General features: G+C 39.1%; 1 long non-coding RNA gene across 1 annotated transcript; it reads right to left on the bottom strand.

Moving 5' to 3' along the window:
- Window positions 1–1115: 1115 nt before the first annotated feature.
- On the bottom strand, window positions 1116–4867 carry LOC105452088. The gene is made up of 3 exons (XR_974673.1): window positions 2139–4867; window positions 1676–2083; window positions 1116–1571 (listed from the first exon to the last, which is right to left on the bottom strand). It is a non-coding gene; the product is annotated as an uncharacterized LOC105452088 (long non-coding RNA).
- Between the last annotated feature and the right edge of the window lie 6603 nt (window positions 4868–11470).

Genomic DNA, 11470 nt, shown 5'->3' on the forward strand with positions numbered 1-11470 from the left:
CTAGAATAAAATTTTAATTATGCCTGTAATGAGAGAAAATACATTTACGTAAATATAATTATAATTCATTTGACACTATTTTATATTAAATCTCGTATTCAATTAAGAAGGCGGTTTTTAGATTCTATTAGGATAAATTGTTGTTTTCTTGTATCTACTGATCTACGAATACTGTAATTCGTGTTACTTGTAATGGCTTCGATTGCTATCTACTTGAATTGTAATTAATTGGTCTTGTCGAACCGAGCGCCACTTCTAGCAGTAGCGCTTACAATTAGATACAGCTCAGCCAGAAGGATACACAGCGGAAGCAAACAATCGCCAGCAATTTAACGACCAAGCAGTAGACGATCCAATGACCGTAGACAATAATTATTCCTTCCTTCGCAGCTTCGCAAATGGAAAGCAATTAACTCGCCTTTCCGGAGATTATTGAATTGTAATGTTTACACGCTGACTTGTGTTCTACAGTTTTCAACATTTCGCAATATGTAAAATCAGACAAATTGGCAGACAGAATTATGTAAGAAAACTTGTTGACAGGAGAAATTTTTTTTTAAATTCTTGCCACATATTTTGCGCTGAGAAAACAGCTGTTCGATTAACTGCGCTTTCGTGCACACATCAGAGGAGAAATCTCACGATCGCGCATTAATACATATTGCACAAAGCTTCTTGGGAATCCCTTTCACGGTAGAGACGAAATTCCTTTCAAGTTCGTAGATATTTAATCGCTGGAATTTCGTCGAGTGCTCGATTGAAGCGAATATGCATCAGCTGTCTTCTCGCGAGTGAGAGAGCAAGAAGAGGATATTGGAGGGTAGTTATTTTTCGGGCTTAGAAATTCTTGGTATGCATCGCCGCATAACTGGCGCTGACATTACGAAATTCCGTGGAAGGAACACCCTTGTGCTTTGTGATTCATCCCTGCACCCCTCTTGGCCTTTCGTTTTTTAAGCTTGCATTTGGTGGGATAAAAACGTTTTTATTAATACTTAATCTATTCTTCTAATTTTATTTCAGAGCGATACGATACTCATGTCAAGAGTATTACATCTTCTAATGCAACCAACATATATATAACATATATTTTGTTATGCAATTAACATGGCTATATAAATTTCTTAAAGTCGTAAGATTATAATGATTATATAAAATATATTTTCAGAAAATATAACAATTATAAGAGCGAAACTTGTGACTGCAGTCGAAATTTTTAATTGTGCGAGATATGATGGTTACGCAATATTTCCTCTTCCATATCGAAAATAGGGAGGAAATAAAATGCGATATGAATTTGAAAATTGAAACTACATGTTGTATCCTCGCGCATCATGAAGCTTCGTTGCATTATGTAATAGTCATACACATTCTGCAAGCACGTTTTTCGCACGAGAGGCGCTGGGGATGCGAAAAATTGAAAATACATTCGAAAATTGATTCCGTGTTCCACATCGTCCCTTGTTAAATCTCATAACCTTGTTGTGTAACTTGTATTCCACGTAAAATTGTGTCATCGGTCGTCATAACGGCACTTATGAACATATAACTGATTGCACCTTTCTCTTTTTCTGTTTCAGGTAAGTGCAGTTACGTAGAGGCACTTTTGAATTATGCACGTTTACGAGGAAAATCGCGGCAGCGTACACGCGCCAAAAAATGTAAGTGACGTTACCTAAATATTATATCCGCGTTTAACGAAACAATAAATCACTCTGGTGACATGCGATGAAGAGATTACCAGCAATCTCATCTATCTTGCGGTCATTTCGTGTCAGGATTTTTTTTTATAACATATTGCCCCCTGCGAGAGAGGCATTTGCCATGTTGTTTTTTTTTTTGCACATGCCGTCTATTAATGTACATAAGTAAAACACAGTGTCTGATGCACTTTTCTTAATAAACCCGGCGCGCTGTTTATCGCGCTCTGCAACGGGCAAGATTTTAGGTTGCGATTTCGGGAAAATGTTACTTTCCGATTGCCATATCCATTAATGTATATTGAACGTGGTGCATAGAGCAGGCAATTCGGAAACTATGTCGGACACGGGCGTGGCTTAGCGCCAACCGAACTGATTGTGAACTGAAAAATATAGTATAGCGGTCGGAGGAAAACGTATAGCAATGGCAGCACATACCTTTATCTTCCTATTGTGATGGCGCACGCCAAAATACAATAGAAAATTGTTCGGACAGTTGTACATTGTGGGCTAGCGCCGATTGAATAGGCATTATTTTCTGTTATTTACGCAATATCTGCGGTGCTTCAACAACTCGAGAAACCAACAACCATTACGATATGACATTTTATGTCTGAATAGCAAAAGCAGACCCCTCTGCATCGAACATATTCATCAATAAAGAATCGTTATTTGTCAATTAAGTATTATAGTCTTGCGTTTGACGTAACTTGTAATTAATAGCGTCAACCTAGCGATCGCAGTGAGGATGGAAAGTTATAAAAAAAAAAGAGACAGAAGCAATCTATCGACTGGTTTGACTCCGAGCTCGAGCCTATACAATTCACACGTATCTATTCGAGGAGGAGTCGGTCGTGAATCAAGCCGCAGGTCCACGTGGAAAAATATCCGCGCTGGCGGTCGTAAATGTCCGCCCATCGGCGGCTGTATCGGTCGCGCGCGTATCGCCCGCCTATATCTGAAATTTATTCCCCGACGCCGCGTCGCATTCCCATGGGAGAAGTAGGTACGAATGACGAAAGTCGCGTAAAATAGGTTAACAGTTACGTTGAACCTTCGGAGACGAGGCCGACCTGCTCCGCGACTTGCTTCTCCCTCCTGTAATCCTGATCCGTCGTTCTAAAATCGCCTTACTCCGGGCTCCGAGAATGTCCTTGCGGCGGCTGCGGATAATCGTTTATTTTAGTTTAGCCACCGTCTCCGGACATTGCAGGACATTCCAGGCACACACGGCCACTTTGTTCCTAAAAGGGTGTGCTGCTTGAAAAAGCGAAGTGCAAGCGCATTATACGTTGGCGTCGCGCGGCGAGGGAGAGAGGAAATTTAGGGGGAGTCGGTGGGATCGTGGGCTTAAAATAATATCACCGAGGATACCGGCAAATATTTTCACTCGTCGTCACGCTGTAGAAACTCTTTGTAATTTAAAAAAAAACTCGACGATTTTTTATTATAATTATCTACATTTATAACGAAATCACAATGGAATAATATAAACGTTGATATTAATTGAGTCCGTTTCAGGGAAAGATGTGAAAAGAAGTTTTTAATCGAGTCGGGTTTCAGAGAAAAATTTTTTTAGATTTTTCTCCGGAGAAAGACGCGGGAAAACGTTATATATTAAAGCGCACGGAATATATTTTTGTCCCTTTTTTATCCACCATACCTATGTACCAAGTCGCGAAATAACACACCGGTCCAACTGATTCCAGCTCAATAAGACACGTCCCGCGAATACAGAGTGGACCGTTTTTCTTTAGCGCGTAAACCAATTTAAACCGCGCTGACATAATTGCATTACGTTCGCCGCGCAAGAAGAATTGTATCGTAATGCCCCGCAGTTCGCGCTGTCCGCCGTTGCCAGGTTATAGTTGAATTAATAATTCGAACGAGAACGTAGCGCCGCGCGCCCGGGCGTGTTTGCGTGGCAATCGTAAATCTAATATTATTTTTTATTTCTTGGCCAACTGCGACGCGGCGCGTATGCGCGCGCGCACGGAGCCAGAGAGAAAACGCTTCTACGCGCGCGCGCGAGACCGTTTATTTTGCTTAATGCTCGCGTGAAATTAATGGCTCGTGACATTCGCATTTTCGCGTGCGAAATCGCGACCATCTTTTTCAAGCGAGCCCACTCCTCGCTTATACAAACGGGCTATAGCTCTCGACGGGCGCAATCCGCGGCCTAATCGAGATTTAACTCATTGTCAGACGGATTATTTACACTCGAATTAACGCGTGCGGCACGTATTACCTATCCGGCGAGGCGCTTTAAGATCCTCCCCGAAAAAGCGAGAATACCAATTACGGATCGAATCGGAGATCGGATCGATACCTGGTATCCATTTATTCGAGCGTTATAGTGTTTTTTCCTTATAACTGCGAAGTGTATGCACGAACACTTTTACGCGATAACCATTTGCAATCCAGATACGATAATCGCAAAAAGCGCGAAATATTCAGTTTCGCATTCCTCGTCGCATTACTTTTCCGTCGCGCAGCTTGTTTTGCCCGCATATTGCCGAAAGCTTCTCGCTTTGCAGGGAAGAGAACAATAGCGCCCCTATTATCGTCAGCTTTTATCCGCCACGTTCGCCCGTTCTGATAAACGCTCCGCGATTTTTGAGGTAACTTCGCTCTGGAAATTCTTGCATCGGGCGGAAGACCGGTTGCGTGTCTGGCGAAGATAGTGAACTTTCGTAATAACTCTATGCACAGCCGGTAGATATGGAAGACGATAACTTAGTCGACAACAAAACACTTAGCAGCGCGCGCCTCGTTTAATCATTTAAGAAGCGTTTAAGAGTCTCGAAGTACGTTATAATGAAAACCGTTGAATTGTACGCGCATTGTGGAAAACTTCCACGCTAATCTGCAGTGAATATAACTGTCGGAGCTGATTAAACTATCTCTTTTTGCAATATTGAATTTATCGCCGTACACGGAGCTTGGACGAATTCCAAGTTTTACGATTTTAATAAGTGATTTTATATTAAACGAAAGGAATTTTATTAAGAAATTGATTACTGCGCTTTGAGATACTTTTTATAAATTCCCAACATTCACTCGTAATTTATAGGATTGGATTGGATAATTTACGATTTGCCGTCTCGTAAAAATACGACAAATCGTAAATTGTCTAATAAAATAGAAACTTTTCGCTTTATCGAGTGCTATTTTTATTTTTACACGCGGAAAGAACGATTTTACTGGAAAGTCTAAAAATTTTACTGGATACAGATCTGAAAATAATTTTGTTGACCCACATCAAAATAATTTTGTTGGAAATTTAAACTGGTTGCGAGAATATCAAAACGTTTTACAGCAATGCTCATCATTTTTGAGCTTTCAACAAAATTATTTTCATATCTGTATCTAGCAAAATTTTTAAATTTTTAAATTTTTCAGCAAAATCGTTTTTTCGCGTAATATTGACAGATAAAAATGTGTGTAATGTGTATAAATAATTTTCGAAAAGAACGATTCGAAAGTTACAGATTATTTTTAGCAAGCAAAATATCTTACAGGGCAAGAGTAGGGCAGAATTACAATATGCCAGAAATTGCGTTTGTAACTAAATTCATTTTTTACTCTGTCAAAAAAAGTGTTATTATAGTCTCTGGCCGATATCAAACAGAGATATATTTGAATTGGCGATCAGTCGAGCCATGTTCCGATTACACGCTGGAAAAGCAGTCTGATCGATTCCGGATTTCGATGACTATCACGTATTTCCCGAATGGCATGTGCTGGGTGTTCCGACATCGACTGAAAATAGACACAGATTGAATATTTCGCTGTCCTCGTACATGAAATTGTACTTAGCGTTCGCCTTGATAATCTAAAGCTGAAGATCGCGAGGCTAATAATCTTCGCTATACGAATCATTGAAAATATAAAAGTATTTTTTTCCGGACTCGTGGACCATCCGCGAATTTCGGCACACCCGATGAACATCTCGACCGCTTCTCTGTCTGCGTACACGTGCCGCGATTTTACGTATAGTGTCTGTTAGACGAGAGAGGAACTAGAGGAGTAAGGAAAATGAGGTGTGTAACTGGAGAACCCAGTCTCGAGGACTGCGTGGGGTAAGGCTCGGAATAAATCGATGGCAGCATGCAAATTACATTCCTATCCGAGGGCTGCTTACACACGTAAATAGGAGCGGAATGTACGTCAGAGCCCGACTATACTGCTGCATCACTTCGCGGTCACAAATTTGGTTTATCCCGTAATGATCAGCAATAAAAACTGAGCCAATTAAACTGACAATAATCGAGTATCGTAGGATTGTAACAAAAAGAAAACTCGAGAACGATATAATAATGCGTTGTTTCCGTTTTTATTTCAATTATATTTTATATTTATCTCTGAGCTACGTACGTCTCTTTTTTTATTGAAAGAAAGATGATCAGAAAATGGATGTTATGACGGAAATATTAAAAATTGAAGAGTCAGTCAATTATTGCGTTCTATTGAGATTGCTTCATGAACTATCGTGTACATTATAGTAGTTTATGATCGCTAATTGCCTCGGGCGTACGTGGTAGCGAGATATGCCAGTGATAGTGGCAGTTCTCCATCGTCCGTGGGAATAACTCTCGACGGTGAAGAACGGGCCGATATATTTTATTAACCGAATTTCGACCGCAAAATTGCCGGCCGTATCCCGCGCTGGCTGCACGAACCGATTTCAATCTACGATTCAATAGGCCAGCGCGAGACGAAGCACAGGCAGTTATGAATTGGGGCATGAATTCTAAACGAAATTCCCGATGTCGCTATCGATACTTGCGTTCGCAATATCCCTAACAATCCCTGTAGTGATGGGATTGGTGCAATCACGCTCGATATTAACAACTAAAGTTTCTACATTAATGTATACAATTATTATAATAACAAAAAGTGCTTAAAAAGATATTAAACAACCGCTAAAATGATAATATGAAAATAATTAAGATGTTTATCGTTACTGCAATATCTTAAAATTGAAAAATATATATCTCTTTTTACTTATAAGAAAAAGAATCTCTCTTCAGATTATTTTTTATATTCAAATAAAATTGATTACTCTGATTTAAAGATATTAATGTTATAGAGCATGATTTAACAGTGCAAGATTTTAGGGAAGATTTCTCGTATTAATAAGAGATTACTGGTAGTATTGAAATATAGTTGTGATTCGAGAAAAGAGATCGCTTGATCGACAATCGCGAGACACTTGATCGAGGCCATCACTAGTTTAGCTCCCCCTCTCAAGGGGGTCAATTTGTTTCCCGCGAACGCTAAAAAGACTGGGTGGAGTTTCATCTGCCGAAATCGATGCAAGAATCCCCCGCGAAACGTCCCGACGACCGAATGGAGGTCGAGGTCTTGACCTTCGGGAGAACCGGAAAACTCGTGGTCCTGCCGCCAGTTTGCACAGTTCCCTCCCTCCTTCCTTTCTGCGTTTTTGTCAGGTACCGGAGGTCTGTGATATTCGTTTTTCATTACTCGGTCACGTTGCATTCTGATAATGGTCTTTTTCAGAGATATCGCAACTAACGCAATTAATCCCGGATCATGATTAATCTCGAGGGATTTTTAAAGTGTCCTTGTCATTCCTTGTCGAATATTTCATCGAATATTTCAAAAGGGTAAATTCACAATTAATTAAATGTACGTTAATTACAGCTGGAAAATTTGGATTTAGCAAATATGTGTGATTTGCAGAGCGACATATTCAGGTCAGAGCGGACGAAATCCACGTGAGGAAGGGAATAATATATAAGAACATGCGATACAGCAGATTGTTGTCTTTCCGAACGGGAACCGAGGATGATTAGTCATTTGTGACTAAATTTTTAGAACAGTTCTCTTTCGTTCTTTTTTACCGCTTCACGCAATACTTGAAGTCTCAGCTTTAGTTTTAACGAACTACCCCGTATCTATGACAGATAATTAATTTCTGTAAACCAGAGATAAAAAAAATAGCATTTCTTTCTTTGTATTTTCACAATTAATCAATGAATATTTAAAATAAATTTTATAGTGCTTTCATCGAAACGGATATTATTATTTAAATTTCATAAATTGAAAATATAGCATAAAATATACAAAATCCTCAACTTTCGTTGTTATACATTTTTTTATTACAAGTTTGAATAGTTGACAAGAGATAAAAATTTGTTTTAAAAGGAGATAAAATAGCCCGGAAAAAAGTAAGATAATATTGTTAAGTCGAATAATGATCATCGTTGACCGAATTTTCATGTTGCCATCTTCTCGCTCACGCTACTTTTTCACGCTCGCAAAGCCTGACGGTGGTTTCTTATCTTTGTTCCTTCCAAAAGCTGCTGATAGCTCGGTATAACTTTACTTCTTGCCATCAATTTATTTCCATAAGTTGGGAGCTCCGACAATGAAGGTGAAGGAGAAAAGACGGCGGGTCCCTCCAAATCTCCTTTGTGGTCTTTACACAGTGCTTGAAACTTTTCTCTCTCCTTTGAACGTCGGGATTATTCGGCACAGCGAAACTAAAATGCATGCAAACTGGAACAGTTTTACTTCCATATTTACAATTTTATATGGTGTAAATTATTAATAACGGTACTTCCGAATATTCTTGTATCACTGATCTCATCATCAATTTTTATATTTTTGAGCCTTTAATTTTGAATATTTCAGCTTTTGAATACCAATTTTTTCGGATTACCAAGAGCAACATTTGTTTCCCCGTCTATTTAGAAATTAATTTGCGACGACACTGCACACTTTTCGATCTTGCTGGTGACGGTCTTGTCTGTTGTACCTTCCAAGACGTCGCGATAGTTTCAGTTTTGCACGGCGTAATCGATCATAAGTCAAGTATAGCAGAAAAAGTCGGGGGATATGTTCTTATATAACTTTTCGCATTACATTTCTTACCTCTCACAAGATGTTTACGTTAACGAGACGTTTCAAACTTTCTCTCGTTGACCGTAACTGTAAGAGTTAGAAATATTTTGCTACGGAAAAATACTTCAAGCATTTTTTTCTCTGAATTTGTCTCGGAACTTGAGAGTAAGTATACAACAACATATTTTTTCATTACTCTTGTATATTTTTTCTGATGTAACGCGCGTATTTTCTTTTAAAATTTTATAGAATTTCATTCTTACTAACAATAATATTTATACTAACAAGTCTTAGTAGACAAAAAGGAAAGAGAAAACTTTGTTATTAATTTAAGAAATTTTAATATATTTTTTATTTATTTTATGTTGACATTTATTTATTTTTATTTATTTGTATTCACTTTTATTATTTCATGGAATTCTACAAAGTTTGTTGTATAATGTTAGCTGAAGATGGAGGCTGCATCAACAATGATTGCCACTCTTTGAAAGCTTAAAACGCCAACGTCACTTGTTTTTTAAATTAATTATTGCATCCGCAGCATTACTATAAGTAATGTCATTCACGCGTGGTTCTCTCTCGCAAGAAAAACTCTTTGTCCGCGTGGGCGGACTCGATGGAACGATTATTCAAGCGATGCATTTTCTCGCGCGAGCCGAGAATCTCCGCACGTTTTCTACTCTTTTCTAGATTGCGAAATAAACTGCCTTGTTTCGCCCGATGCCGATTTGATACCTCGTCGCGTTCGCCTACACCTTGGCTGAAACTTTCTATTGAGACGTTGTATACACTTCCGACATTAGCTCATGTATTGTAGAGAGGATGGCTGTGCACGACACGATTGGAACTCCTCCACTGAATTTTTATATATCCCGTGCAGCTGAGACCGACGGCGGAGCAACTCTCTCGCAAGAAAACTCCGCGAGGGCGGTCCTTATGGAGGATCGATGAGGAATTAAAAGAATGTCAAGGTTTCGCAAACAATTTCTTCGCAATATTTCCTACCTCCGTCGAGGAGCGCGGAGCGAGGCTGTAAGCGAGATCTGTAATAGCGAGGAGACGAACGTTTTTTCGCGTTTCACGTCCGTCGGGTTTACGTTCAACGAGACGCTGTTACGAGATCTGTGATTTTTCTTGAAACGTCTTGAAACGTATACCAATATTAACTTATCGCTGGCGGTTTCGAGAAATAGAATAAATGAGTAAAATAAATCAAATTTAGATCGCAAATATTAATACGCGATACACAAATTCTTTTGCAGGATATCTTTTACTTTTTATTAGAGAAAATCTATAAACAAAGAGTTTTTCTTTAAATCTATAAAGGATTACTGTTTATTTAATTTACATTCACTTTTGCTTCGTACCGTTAACACGCGAGATTTGTATTACTTTTCTATTAAGTGACTTACACGGAGAAAAAAAAATGTAATCGTTAAAGTGAGCCATTGGTCGTTTCACCTTGGATCGCCTCCAAGGAGGGACTAGTGAGACGGTAGTGATCGATCGGAGCACAGGCCAGCCTTCGCAGGTACGCTCGTACATGGCTCTAAGGGATCTCTGGCGATGATGAATATGTACTGGAATACCGAAGAGAGATGGAAGATATTCGTGTTGGTGTCGATTGATCAATCGGAGAACGCGGACAGGGTACGAGCTCGTCGCGAGGGATCGAATAGAGAGATGATCGACGAATAGGAGCTGCAAAGATTAGAAGAATGGCGCGATATAGATGTTGTCCGATATAGATGATACCGCGCTATTGATTGGCGGAGCCAATCGCCGGACCCAATATTTTTTTGTTTTCCCCTCCCGTTGATGCAAAATCGGATAAAATGATATTCAGTTTTTGCCCGTACTTGAATATAATACATGTCATTCGATCCAAAGGGGGGGAGAGAGGGAGAGAGAGAACGGTGATCTCTGTTTCATTTAATTATATCTAAATTTAAAAACACTGACGTTCATTTTCAAATACAGTTTTTTAATAATCTGATGCTGTGCTACAAATGTTACTTTCCATATTAATTTAAAAAAAAATGATACTGGCTTATTTCTAAAAAAAAATATAAAAAAGAGTATATAAAAACACAAAAATAATATAAAAATACACGTAAAAAAACGTTTCTCGACTTCGTATTTTTAACTATTTTTAATTGTAGCAAACGTGATTTTTAGAGAATCAAGTAGGATTATCGAATTATAGGTATTTATCATTTTGTCACGGTGGCTCATTATCGGATTTAATCATGTGTTATAATCAAAATTCAAATGCCCGGAAGTGATTGCATGTGCAGGACAGATATTACCGAATTGATAACATTGCGTTTACATATATACGTTTGCATAGCACGCGTATTAAGTGTTATAAGCGAATAAGGCGCGAAGAAATGTCAGCTTGTTTTAGGATTAAAAATCGCTCGCACGCACACAATCGTGAGATTCGTTTTGGAGCGACATTGTATTTGGACAACCTCAATCGCGGGCGTCACTCGGCGCCATTTTCGAATAAAATCGCGTTCCCGCGCGTGACGCGTGTCGCCGTTCTGTGCACTAATAAATCACACGCGTTTAATTACACGCCATCTCCATTTAACAGGCTGCCGCGTACATGCGTTCTACCTTGCCAGGGGAAAATATAATCAACGATACTCCTCCGCAATTATACGATTCGGTTACACAATTCATGACACGTTCGTCATTTCGTCGCGCACCGCTCCTAACTTTTGCCGTGCGGCGTCGGCGTCGCTAAATGCATTTGCACCAGTATTTACACGTGAGAAGTGGAATTATTTAATTATTTTCGCTTAAACCATTTGACGTTTATCATGCGTCTATATAATTGCAATTTACTAGACAGAAACGTAACTACACAAACTTGCGTGCTGTTTCAATGAAGC

This window comes from Wasmannia auropunctata, unplaced genomic scaffold (genome assembly GCF_000956235.1).
Source record: "Wasmannia auropunctata unplaced genomic scaffold, wasmannia.A_1.0 LD336038.1, whole genome shotgun sequence".
In the NCBI taxonomy this organism is placed as follows: Eukaryota; Metazoa; Arthropoda; class Insecta; order Hymenoptera; family Formicidae; genus Wasmannia; species Wasmannia auropunctata.